The sequence below is a fragment of the Megachile rotundata genome, chromosome 14 (genome assembly GCF_050947335.1).
Source record: "Megachile rotundata isolate GNS110a chromosome 14, iyMegRotu1, whole genome shotgun sequence".
Lineage (NCBI taxonomy): Eukaryota > Metazoa > Arthropoda > Insecta > Hymenoptera > Megachilidae > Megachile > Megachile rotundata.
Genome location: NC_134996.1, coordinates 9,344,734 through 9,358,172, shown reverse-complemented (window position 1 = coordinate 9,358,172; position 13,439 = coordinate 9,344,734). Strand labels below are relative to the sequence as shown.

Below are 13,439 nucleotides of genomic sequence, written 5' to 3'. Positions count from 1 at the left end.
AGGAAGGTGCATTCAGAGCACTACTCACGTATTCACCGAGAGACACGCGAACGATATTGATTTGCCCGGGACCACCTGTAGCCAACATTCCCGGCTCGCACACCACGGCACACCGGTGGTTATGAATCCCGTTCCAATTGCCACCAAGTGACGAGAAATAATCACTCTGCTGTGCTTAAACTGCCTTACACGTGTACCTTACCCTACACCTTTTACGTTCCCGGTCCAAATCTTTCCGCCTTTCTATCTTTCTCATACTTCTTATCTTCCTCATTAACCCCTTGCGACGATGTGACTTGCAAATCAATTTTTCTTATATTTTAACACGTGAATAATTATAAAATTTTGTGATAATTTCTGTAATTAAATTTCAGATAATTTAAAAGTTTTTTATGTTGATGGTCATGAAAAAAAATTCTCACAAAATATTATAATCAAAAAATAGAAAATTAAAAATGTGACAACTTGATATTTTTTAAATGTAAGGACTTCAGTTTCATTGAAATGCTAAAATCTAATTTCTCCGTCTTTCATTCATCCTCATTTCCACAATCACCTCTTTATATAAGCTCTCACATTTTTTATTTTACGTGACAAGCAGAACGGTTTTTGCATTTAAGTAACGTTAAATGAAATCTTATGGCTGTCATGAACGCGACAGCGGTTTCCCTTGAGAAAATCTGTCGCGTCCAGAAGATACAAGCTAAAATGAAATTGATTTATGCGAGATTGATGTTACTGCAAAAATATATTTTTTAAATTACATGTACTTTGACGATAAGTTGTTGAATAAATTGTACTCTCTTTTCTGTAGTATTTAAAATTTAAGTAAGTTGTGAATGTGAATTTGTTCACATGTTTATGTGGTGCTCTGTGTTTGTCAAGTTTTATATAAAATTTATAATATTTTTAAATAAATAATACGTTATGTATAATGAATTTTAACCATGAGAACCCTTTGTTAACTTCCAAGATAATCCCCAGAAATCTCTGTAAAATACTCGTCAAATAATGGCTGCATGGTTTGCATAAAAACTGCTGAAAGTTGTCGAATATGCAAAACCAAAGTTCACCTATTCCATTATCCACGGCCAACATCGTTGTATCTATGTTTGCGAATGGTTCGCAATTGTGCATAGTATCGAACGTCTCTATTGTACTTGCTCTTGTGTACACGAGGCAGTGTACACGAATCACGTCCATTTATATTCTACAAAGTACAATCTTGATACATTCGCGAACGTGTCAACAGTTCCGTCTCTTAAAACGCCAACTTATGGATTCCTTCTCGTATCGGAAATTCTATCGACAGTTTCTTCGTGCGTACTTCTATTCACCGGGGGGTTGTAACAACCCCCTTCGTTATACTCTTTCTTACTAATTTAACAATCCTTTTATCGATCAAGTTTTTTTCCTCGTTGTATACATTGTACTTTCTTTCAAAAGCGAGATAAATTCTGTTGTTAAACATTTTAAATGGGAAGGAAGTTCAATATTATGAAGTTTGTCTTCTTGTTTTATTTTTGTATAGTATAATGTACAGTATTATGTAATTTATTGTATAGTATAGTTGTGTAATAGTAGTATGTTCTTTTAGATGTGATGACTTATAAAATAAGTGCAATTTTTGTAATAATGATTTTGTTGATATTTATTAGAATATTTGTAGATGATATTAATGTGGATGTAGAAGCGTAATTCAAATTTGTGTTCCTGAATATTATTTTTGTTATTTATTGTGAGATTTTGTGTCAGTATTAATATTAGTACTGTTTTATATTAGTATTGGTATTGATATTGTTTTGTACTAGTATTGACATCATCTTATTATTAATAGTACTAGTGTTTGTACAGTATCGCATTAGTGTGCTATTAACATTAATACTGTGTAGTATAGTATTAATATTGGTAGTAGTATGTAAGACCACAGAAGTATTATTATTAATGTTAGTAGTATGTACCAATATTATATTAGTGTGCTATTAATATTAATACTGTTGTAATATACTATTAATATTAATAGTAGTATGTATCGATATTGTAATTGTGTACTATTAATATCAGTATTCATATTAACTTTAATACCAATATATACTAATTAAACTTACTAAGTATTAATAATATAATATAACATTGGTATTAGTGTTATTATTATTTGATGTTAGTACTGGAACTAATAGTAATACTACAAGAACTGCAACACTTAATTAATACTAACACTAATCATAATATTGGTACGAATAATAGTGATACTAGTATTAGTACTATAATATTAATGATTCATATTAGTTCAATATGGTGTTAGTATAGTATTTGTGTACTACTAGAGTAGTATCAGTGTAGCATTAGTATTAAATTAGTATAGTATCAGTATATTATTTTAGTTACAGTATTGTATTAGCACAGCGTTAATATAGTATTAGTATAATATTTGCATATCAGCAGAATATTAGTACAATATTTATATAGCACCATTGCATTATCAAAACAGTACTAATACAGTATTACTATAGTATCACAACAAAATTGCTACACTTGTATATACAGTAATTCTTACAGTATTTGTCCAATACAATACTCATACAGTCTTACTACAATACCACAACAATATTACTAAAGTTTCAACATCTCTAACTTGGCAATTACCCACAAATTCCCACCAAATTCAAATTTCCCGCCAAAACTAACCCCAAAGTAAGCACAGTAAACCAAATTATTCTCCCCAAAAAATCTATTCCCCGAAACTTTCCACGAAATGTACCGTATAATTTAACTTTCTAATTTGTGTATCGTACTCCTCGCTATCTCCCGAACAACAAAGTTGAAAGTACACCAAAGAACGAGGTAAGCAAGACAAGTGACCATTGTCTTCCCGTCGTCGGAACTTTTTCCAAGACACGTAAACGTTCTACGGGCGAGACAACAAAAGCCTCGAAAGCTCCGTCCGTTATTTATTCAAGAATCGCTTACACGATTTCGCACTCGGTCCGTTAATTGCTTCCGCTCGCATCAGCATGCACGCGAGTGTATTTTCAGCGTGTCGAGTGGCCGACAGGGTGGATATCTTTAACCCGTTTATCCCGTAGCCAATAATCGTCCAGGTGTCCGTCAATATTTCGTTGATCCTGATTATCGTTTCATCTCATTGATCCACGGACAAAATTATACGAGAGACTGTCTGCCAGGATTAATTGGACGTGTTCCGCTAATCCAATAAAATTTCCCTGTCACGATAATCGACTCGATGATGTACGTAATATTGCTGATAAATTAACACAAAGAAATATTTCATGTAATATTTCATCCACTTTATCTCGTGGCATTTGCGAGCTGTGAACGTTTGGATTTTCGTGTTTGGGATATTGAAATTTGTACATTTTTTGGAGTTGTGATGGTATGAAGTAGTGATGGCACTGAGTAGTCATGGCACTGAGTAGTGATGGCACTGAGTAGTGATGGCACTAACTAGTGATGGCACTAAGTAGTGATGGCACTGAGTAGTAATGGCACTGAGCAGTGATGGCACTGAGTAGTGATGGCACTAAGCAGTGATGGCATTAACGAGTGATGGCACTAACTAGTGATGGCACTAAGTAGTGATGGCACTAACTAGTGATGGCACTAAGCAGTGATGGCACTCAGTAGTGATGGCACTAAGTAGTGATGGCACTAAGCAGTGATGGCACTGAGCAGTGATGGCACTCAGTAGTGATGGCACTGGGTAGTGATGGCACTGAGTAGTGATGGCACTAACTAGTGATGGCACTGAGTAGTGATGACACTAAGCAGTGATGGCACTGAGCAGTGATGGCACTCAGTAGTGATGGCACTGGGTAGTGATGGCATTGAGTAGTGATGGCACTAACTAGTGATTGCACTGAGTAGTGATGGCACTAACTAGTGATGGCACTGAGCAGTGATGGCACTCAGTAGTGATGGCACTAAGCAGTGATGGTACTGAATAGTGATGGCACTAACTAGTGATGGCACTAAGCAGTGATGGCACTAACTAGTGATGGCACTAACTAGTGATGGCACTAACTAGTGATGGCACTAACTAGTAATGGTACTAACAGCAATTTTTAATATTAATAGTACAAGTGGAGTTAGTATTAATATTATGTTGCTATTAATTATAGGTATCATTATTGCATTGCATAATTAATATTACTATTAATATTCTAAATTATCAGTAGAATTAGTACTGGCATATTAATACTAATAAAACTACTACCAGAATATAATAAAATTAAAAGGTAATTATATTTAAATCGTGTCACGGAGTTTCAACCTCCTATTTAATAATTCCGGCATATTTTAACTGGCTTTAAAATTGTCAGGTTATCGCGTGCCATTATGTCGAAACGAAAGTTGGTAAATGGAAAAGGGGAACGCGCATATATTATTTTTCTTTTATTTTGCACACAGTTATAAGCTTTCTGCTACTGCAACGAAAATATAATTTTTCATTTGAGAAGCTTTTCTTTGATACCGTCAGATTTGCACGAAAAACATTTTTCTACTTTCGTACGTTCAATTATTTTGTATTTTATTCGTGGAAACACGTACGAGACGCAGGGTTTCAGAAAAGAAATGGTACAGTGTGTTTTGTAGGAAGTAGAAGGAGAAGAAACAGAGCAAAAAAGAGTAATCTGTCGTTTACATGCAGAGAACGTTTAAAGGGTGTGCAGAATGTTTCAAAATAACCTATCAATTCTGGAAAATGAGCCTATGGAAGGGACTTCGTAGCTTTAGAAAATGAAGTTGTTCTTTATCGAACATAGGTTCATGCATAAACACATGTAAAATTATTTATAATAATTAAGAATGCATATGTAAAATAATCCATATTCATATGTGATCACTTATATTTACATATGAAATAAGCCATACTCATATGTGAAAGAAGGTACGTTTATATGTAAAATGATTTATAATAATTAAGAATGCATATGTAAAGTTATTCACACTCATATGTGAACATTTATATTCATATGTAAAATAATCCATATTCATATGTGATCATTTATATTTACATATAAAAAAAGCCATGCACATATGTGAAAGAAGGTACGTTTATGTGTAAAATGATTTATAATAATTAAGAATGCATATGTAAAGTAATTCACACTCATATGTGAACATTTATATTCATATGTAAAATAATCCATATTCATATGTGATCATTTATATTCGTATGTAAAATAATCCATATTCATATGTGATCATTTATATTTACATATAAAATAAGCCATACACATATGTAAAAGAAGGTATGTTTATATGTAAAATGATTTATAATAATTAAGAACGCATATGTAAAATAATCCACATTCATATGTGAACATTTATATTCATATGTAAAATAATCCATACTCGTATGTGATCATTTATATTTACATATAAAATAAGCCATACACATATGTGAAATGATTTATAATAATTGGCAATGCATATGTAAAATAATCCACACTCATATGTGACAATTTATATTCATATGTAAAGTAAATTATACACATATGTGAAAGAAGGTATGTTCATATATAAAATTATATATAACATTTGATAATGCGTATGTAAAATAATCCACACTCATATGTGATCATTTATATACATATGTAAAGTACACACACATATGTTCTTTCACATATGTTCATATGTAAACTGATAGATCACGTATGAAATAATTCATACTCGCATATAAAATAATTTATACTCACATGAAAAATGATTCATGTTCAAAGTACTTTATAGCAATTAAAAATGCATATGTGAAATAATTCATATACATATGTAAACATTGATATATGCAAAACAAATGCACAAAAATAATTTATACTCATATGTAAAGTAGTTTGTACTAATTAAAAGTGCATATGTGAAATAATTCATACATTCACATATAAAATAAATCAATCATATGTAAAATATTTTATCCTCTCCTACAAAATGATTTATAACAATTTATTTTCACGCGTGCAGATGCATAAATAAAACCTGTATACATATATCAAGAGATTTGCATTCGAATAATTAATATTTAAACTTGAAATAATCAACGCTGATAAAACGGTTTACAAATAAAACACAAATCGATAAATAATTTAAGAGAAAGTCAGCAGTCTCCGATCGAATGAAATCCTTTGTTCGAAAATAGACGATCGTGGTAACAATATGGTTTGAGAAGGACAACATAATAACGTGGCTAGTAGTATGTGCTAGGGAGATATTATATTTGCGCGAGCGTGTACGCGCGGATGAAAGAGCAGGAATAACGATACGCGTGGTGGTCGGTTTCCGTTCCAATTTCCATTTCCAATTTCGCTGTGCGATTTTTCCACCGAATATGCGGGTCGGTGTCGTTGCTTTAAATTAATTGAAACGTGGTAATAAAACAAGTGGTGGTAGCTGGTACGCGACGTTGAAAATCGATCCTGTTAACCACCGACACGCGCTACCACGTTGTTACATCCTGTCGGAAACGTGTTGAAAAGCTTCTTGATCCACGCTACACTGAATTCGAACTATTGTTCGTGTGATAATAGCGAAATTTTTAGTTTCAACCAACAATGCAATAGACATTTGTTACAGAAGCTTTGGTTATTATTTATAACTATTTTTTTATTACTTAAACTCGGATGTTTATTATCAGTTATGGTAATTCAGGTGTTCTTAAAAATCAGTTATGGTTAGGTTAGGACTATAAGCAAGATGCTCTTTCAGTTGTGTTGACTTACAGACTTGAAATTATAATTCAGTGAATAATAGACTTGAAATTACAGTTCTTCGATTTTTTATGAAACTGAAAGTTCAACAACTGTTAAATTTCACAACAGTGAAACTTGAAAACAATTCTCAAATTTCTGAACTGGAAAACACAATTCCCAAACTTCTACGCTAGAAAATTCTTCAATTCTCCATCTTGAACATACCTAACCTCAAAAATTCAATCTCACTAAGTAGTGATGGCACAGAGTAGTGATGGCACTCAGTAGTGATGGCACTGAGTAGCGATGGCACTGAGTAGTGATGGCACTAAGCAGTGATGGCACTCAGTAGTGATGGCACTGAGTAGTGATGGCACTCAGTAGTGATGGCAATGAGTAGTGATGGCACTAACTAGTGATGGCACTAAGCAGTGATGGCACTAAGCAGTGATGGCACTCAGTAGTGATGGCACTGAGTAGTGATGGCACTCAGTAGTGATGGCAATGAGTAGTGATGGCACTAACTAGTGATGGCACTAAGCAGTGATGGCACTAAGCAGTGATGGCACTAAGCAGTGATGGCACTAAGCAGTGATGGCACTAAGCAGTGGTGGCACCAAGCAGTGATGGCACTAAGCAGTGATGGCACTCAGTAGTCAAGGCACTGAGTAGTGATGGCACTAAGTAGTGATGGCACTAAGCAGTGGTGGCACTAAGCAGTGATGGCACTAAGCAGTGATGACACTGAGTAGTGATGGTACTAAATAATGATACTAAGTAGTTCCTCATTTTCTAAACATGAAACTCCACGATTATCAATTATCATAATTTTATAATTCCTGACAATGACATCATGTTGACTGATGACAGTGGCATATATGACGAGTGTGTCACACATTGCAATTAAGTGTGCCTAGTGTATCTCTCCATAAACAATCCCTGTTGTTAGAGCATCGAACGTGCTATTCGAACCGTTCCATTCCTGTTCTCCACCCTCGCAGTTTCACAAGCGGTCAAAGACGAAGGCAAGCAATCGACAGCGAACTACGGTTTTTCACGTAGCGATAACGAGTCGAGGCAAGCTGGGAGCAAACGGGACAAAACACGAGATTAGAGGGGTTGCCTATCTTTAGAACGTGTGCCAGGCCTCGTAGTAAAAGGGGCGAGGAAGAAAGTGCTTTCTTTTTTTTTCATTTTTTTCGTCAGCTAGAACGCGCTGCAGTTAAATCCAGAGCAAATTAGCAGGCGGAAGAAGGCACTTGCTATTGTTAATTGCCGACGGCCAGAACGAGCCAGCTAGATGGACGATAAAGGGACAAAGGGAGGGAAAAAAGGGCGAATCGTACGAAACGGGACATCGATGATAACCGAGAAAGACTCTTTGAATAGTCACCGGAAAAAAACGTGAAGAGAGATCCAACACTGGAACTATTAAAACGGTCAAATGAGCGGTCTAGGACTCGATATGCGTTTGCTTTGTTCGTTTGTCACAGCCCGCAATTTTGCGTCTTTCTGTTTGAAACTTTGAGGGACTCTCATTTCCAGGTCCTTCAATTTCCTAACCTGTAATACCTAATATTTCAAATTTCCAAATTTCTCTTCACACATTTGTCGAACAAGGCTCCTGGGACTCGATCCGTTCGTCTGTTCGTTTGTCTCCACAGGCCGCAATTTTGCGTCTTTTCACTTGAAATTTTGAGGGTAGTCTCGCGAGACATCCTAAATTTGCTGTATAGATTTTGCCGGCGACGGAACCTGTCGACGACGTCGATCGTCGAATCGATAGAAAACCGTGTTTGGTATCGTTTTCGATAATTTTTGACACGTAGAATCGACTGGAAGCACGTTGAAGCTCTGTAACTCATCGTTGACGATACTTGGTCGTCGTTGACGTCGGTCGTCGTGAAATCAACGATAATCGTTCGGTATCGTTTTCGATAGTTTCAGACACGTTGATCGTTCAGGACTTTAAAATCTCTCGTTCTTGTTCTACTGTAGGTCGAAATTTGAAATACGCACTCGAGTTCGCGGTAGATCTAGTCTTCATTTACCAGCGGTTACATTTCATGTATAGTGCTATGTGGACGGAAGATAATTCAACACCGTTCTCTTTGATCATATTTTCAAACTAAGGCACTCGAAATACACCTGGCGACTAGTTACATTTGAGTTTGAATCAGGTTCCTGATAGAACTCACTTTCAATGTTCAACGCGTTCGCTATCATTCACCTGCTTTCTACTGATTGGATGCTTCAACTTCGTCATTGATTAATTAGTGGAGAGAACAAGCTTCGTTAATATTTTTCTTAGCGATGAGAGTTTTTAAGTGGAAAAGTTTCGAAAATTTTTAGTGGATTTTTAGTAGGTACTTGAAATTTGAAGGCACCTAGTTAATGCTAGCATCTGATAATCGTGCAGCAAGTTAAATAATACAATTGCATAATGTATTCTAATGTAAAATATAATTAAACTAAGCCAGAGACAGAACTACAAAGGTAGTTTGATCGAGTTCATAGTTCAAGCTTGTTACACGGTCAACAAAAGCGAAATGATGTTAACATTTAGTAAACGGTTCAAGAAGCTTGCCTTTCAGAGTACATGTCTTTGACATAGAAATTCGGTTAAGATCCTTGTGATCTCCTTAATTAAGGATCGTCTAACAATTCGGGTGTTTAACTAGAGCTAATACCATCTAGGTTTAAAGAAAGGAGGCTAAGGTTAGGTCTGAGTTCATATTTAATTCGTAAAATTTAATTTGGGCAATTTGTAAGACTTTAGTGTGGATGTTACATTGTTTCATTTTACTTTTTCATAGTTACTGTATAAAATTTGCAGTGATATTCAAATTTTTTAGGGGTCTGGATTAAATTAGGTTAGGTTGAAAATTTGAAGACTTGAAAGTGTGAAAATTTTCAGAGTTTTGAGATTGTAAAAATTTTAATTTTTGAAGGTACCAGAAATACCATTTTTAAGTCATCATGTGCGTCATATGTATCCATGTACAAGTTCTATAATATTAATTTTCAAATATCCAAATTCTTAATTCTCAGTAATTTTTAAATTTCCATTTTCTCAATTTTCCATATTTTCAAATTTCAAGTAATATCCCACTGCAAGTATAAAAAAAAATATATTAAAATCTCCATTTATTAAGATAGCAAACGAGTTAATTAACCACCCTCCTTACACTTCCCCAATCCAAAATAATAAAAAAGCAGCAAGGTTCCCGAACAGCCGGTGAAATCGCAGATATCATTGGTACATCTTTCATTTAAAGTTTATTCCAGTAATTAGTAAAAGCGTCTTCTTTCCATTATCCACGATTAAATGAAACTAGAAGAGGCTCGCGCCATACAAATTACGTAGTGGCGGTAAAAGGAGACGAAAGAAATAATTTTCGCAAAAATTAAATCCACCATTCGCTCGGATTTTAATAACTTTAACGAGATTACCGGCGATGAATAGCGGTCACATCTCGTCCCGTATTTTCATAACTTTTCGCCGGCTATAAAAAGGGATCGTTCCTTTGAAATCCGTTCTTTTCAGCTTTCGCCAAACTTCCTCGTCGAACTGTTTACACCCCATCTGACCACCCTCACCATATTTCTTCCATCTTTTTAACGTCGAATGACCCCTACTTTCGACTATTGTTCCAACCTGACGATTTTCACGCTCGCTTTATTGCTGGTTACATGGATAATCCACTTTCGAGATCATTAACTCTGTACTTGCTTTTGCTTAACAAATTTTACTGCTGGCTTTAGACAATTTTTTTTGGTCAATTTGATATTTTTGTTATTTTTTATCAAATCAAATTTTTTCAACTTAGGTCTATAGTTTGAGGGATCTATTCTGTGCTTTTGTAGGTTATGTATATAGTTATTTAATTTTCTTTAGTGTTAAATTATTATTTTAAATATATCAAAAATTAAATGAAATTGTGTTATACCAAAAATATTAAAAATATTTTGAAATAGAAGCTTGACTGTACAATTCTGAGATCACGTATTTATTTTCATGTTGCATAGTAATATAATTTATTTAATATTATTTATTGATATTGTCATTACTTAACAAAATTTAATAACCTCATTTTTTAATGTCATTAATTATTTCTTCAAAAAATTATCAAGAGAAAGAAATCCAATTTACCTAATTGAAGTCTCTAAAAATTAAAATGTTCCTTCAGCTACTGAAACACCAAAGATGTAACAAGCCTTTTCATAGAACCCCACAAAATGCCATACGAGTCTTTACATTTCGAATCTAAAGCGTGTTCCCAGAAACTACTCAGACATGCAACAGATTCCAAACAGCTCTCGATCGATCTCTTCTGTCCTGTTACAAACACTTCTCATCCGTAGCTGGAGTACCAGCAGGTTCATTCACATAGCCACGCATCAACAGTTCATTTACCTTTCGAACAGTATTGTTACAATTCGCAAACAGTCATGGTAACAGTTGCATTCGACTGCGATCACGTTTGAAATTGCTCGAGAATTTCTGTTTATTTCTATGTATTATACTTAGTATTTTATTTATTTTAACGTCACAAAATTTTAATTAAACGAAATTCGTATGTTACTTTCATTATAACCTTAATTTATTATTGCAAGTTTTATTTTTCTGTTATGAAATTTTTAGGTTGTAATGAAAATTTATTAATAATTATAATATGTTAGTAATTTTGTTGGACTTATACTCTACTTATAGAATTTAATTATATGTACATTTAAAATTTTATTTAGATTAACATAACCTCACAAAATTTTAGTTAAACGAAATTCACATACTACTTTCATTATAATCTCAATTTATTATTTCATTTCAAGTTTCATGCTTCTTTTATGAAATTTTTAGATTCTATAATATAAACGTTGATTTATTAATAATTATAATGTATATTAACTATTAATTTTGTTAGACTTATACTCTACTTATAGAATTTAATTATAGGTAAATTTAAAATTTTATTTAGATTAACATAACCTCACAAAATTTTAGTTAAACGAAATTCACATACTATTTTTATTATAGCCTTAATTTATTTCATTCTAAATTTTAATTTAAAATTAATAGTCACTAAAATTTTAATAATCCTTCCCTTTTAATATACGAGGTTGTATATTTTTAATATACAAGTTAGAAATAACCTTAATTTATTTATATCCCAGAAATCTCCAAATTACCAAAATACCACTAGATCTCAGACATCCTTAAATCTCTAAATTCCACATATCTGAAATATTTCTAAAATCTCAAATATCCCTAGATCCTTCCCTGTTGAAATGTCTCCAGATCTGAAATAACACTGTCATAATTTCCACAAGTTTAAAAAATCCCCAGATCCGAATCCATTAACTTACTAACCAAACCCGTAATTTTTCCCCATAAAAATTGCTCAACAATTTTGCCCGAACAAAAGGACAAAAATTTAGTTTAACCAGTCGAAGGCTCGCGAATTAAAAGTCGGGTAATCGAGGATCGTTAAAGGCTCATTGGTTCATGAAAAAAATGCTTGCTTCCATCTCGAACGTCATTAAGGCTCGATTATACGGCCATTGTCGATCCGATAGTCTTTCAGCGACACAAATTGAAATTATACATTTCGAACGGATTTTCCCGATATCCCATTGTATCGAACCTCTCTGAAACAAGGAAGAAGAGAGAGGAATCTCCGATGCTTCTACGTTTGTTCCATCTTCTTTTTATCGAAGTCTCAAAGAAACGCGTCGTTATTGACTCTTCGTTAATCATGGCGGTTCTTTCGGGCTGGGAATCGTTTAACGGATGAAAAGAAGAAAAAACGTCCCGGCACCACGAGATTGCAGTGTGTATGAACAATTAACTGGGAAGAAACGAGGTGGGAACAGTAAAAGAATAGTGACCGGCCATCTTAATGCGAAATGAAGCGGCACACTTTACCGTCTACCATTTTACGAGAGAATAAATTACGCTCCTCTGAAATGGTTCCTGCTCTCAAGATGGCTGCCACGCGTATTATTAACGCGGCCAATTTTTTCCTTTTCTAATCTCTTGCTGAGTTCTCGCCGGATTGTACTTTCTTCTGGTTTTAAGAACCTCTCTTCAAATTCTTGCTATATATTCTGTGTACTATTCCTGGGACAGTGTAATGGGATTTTTTATTTCGGACATTCGATGCGCTTTTTTAAGACTTTCTGAACTGCCTTAACATTGTGAATTGTATTACGATATTACTTGGAAACTCTTTATTTTAGGAGAAGTTTGTTGAAATTTATTTTATAATATGCACAAAGTTTAGAAATAAAAAGTGCAAAATTTTTAAAGTTACATTAAACGAAAATATGTCAAAATATTTTCGGCAATATATGTAGAGTACCCAAGCTAAATATTCAGAAAATATTTTCTACGATATATGTACAATATTCAGTCTAAATATGTCACAAAATATTTTCGGCGATATATGTAGAGTATCCAGTCTACTATAAATATGTCAAAATCGGCAATATATAGAGCGTAACAAAAACAGTAAATATTTAGAAAATATTTCCTACTACTTAAATACAATATTCAGTCTAAATATGTCACAAAATATTTCCGGCGATATATGTAGAGTATCCAGTGCACCATAAATACGTCAAAATCGGCGATATATAGAGAGTAACAAAAACAGTAAATATCTAGAAAATATTTCCTACTACATAAATACAATATTCTAAAAAATATTTTCGGCGATATATGTAGAGTAC

At 33.7% G+C, this 13,439-nt stretch overlaps 1 protein-coding gene across 1 annotated transcript in view; it reads right to left on the bottom strand.

Annotated features, from left to right (window-relative positions):
• Window positions 1-13,439, bottom strand: part of LOC105662933 (uncharacterized) — a 71,339-nt gene that overhangs the window by 20,091 nt on the left and 37,809 nt on the right. The window lies entirely within an intron of this gene.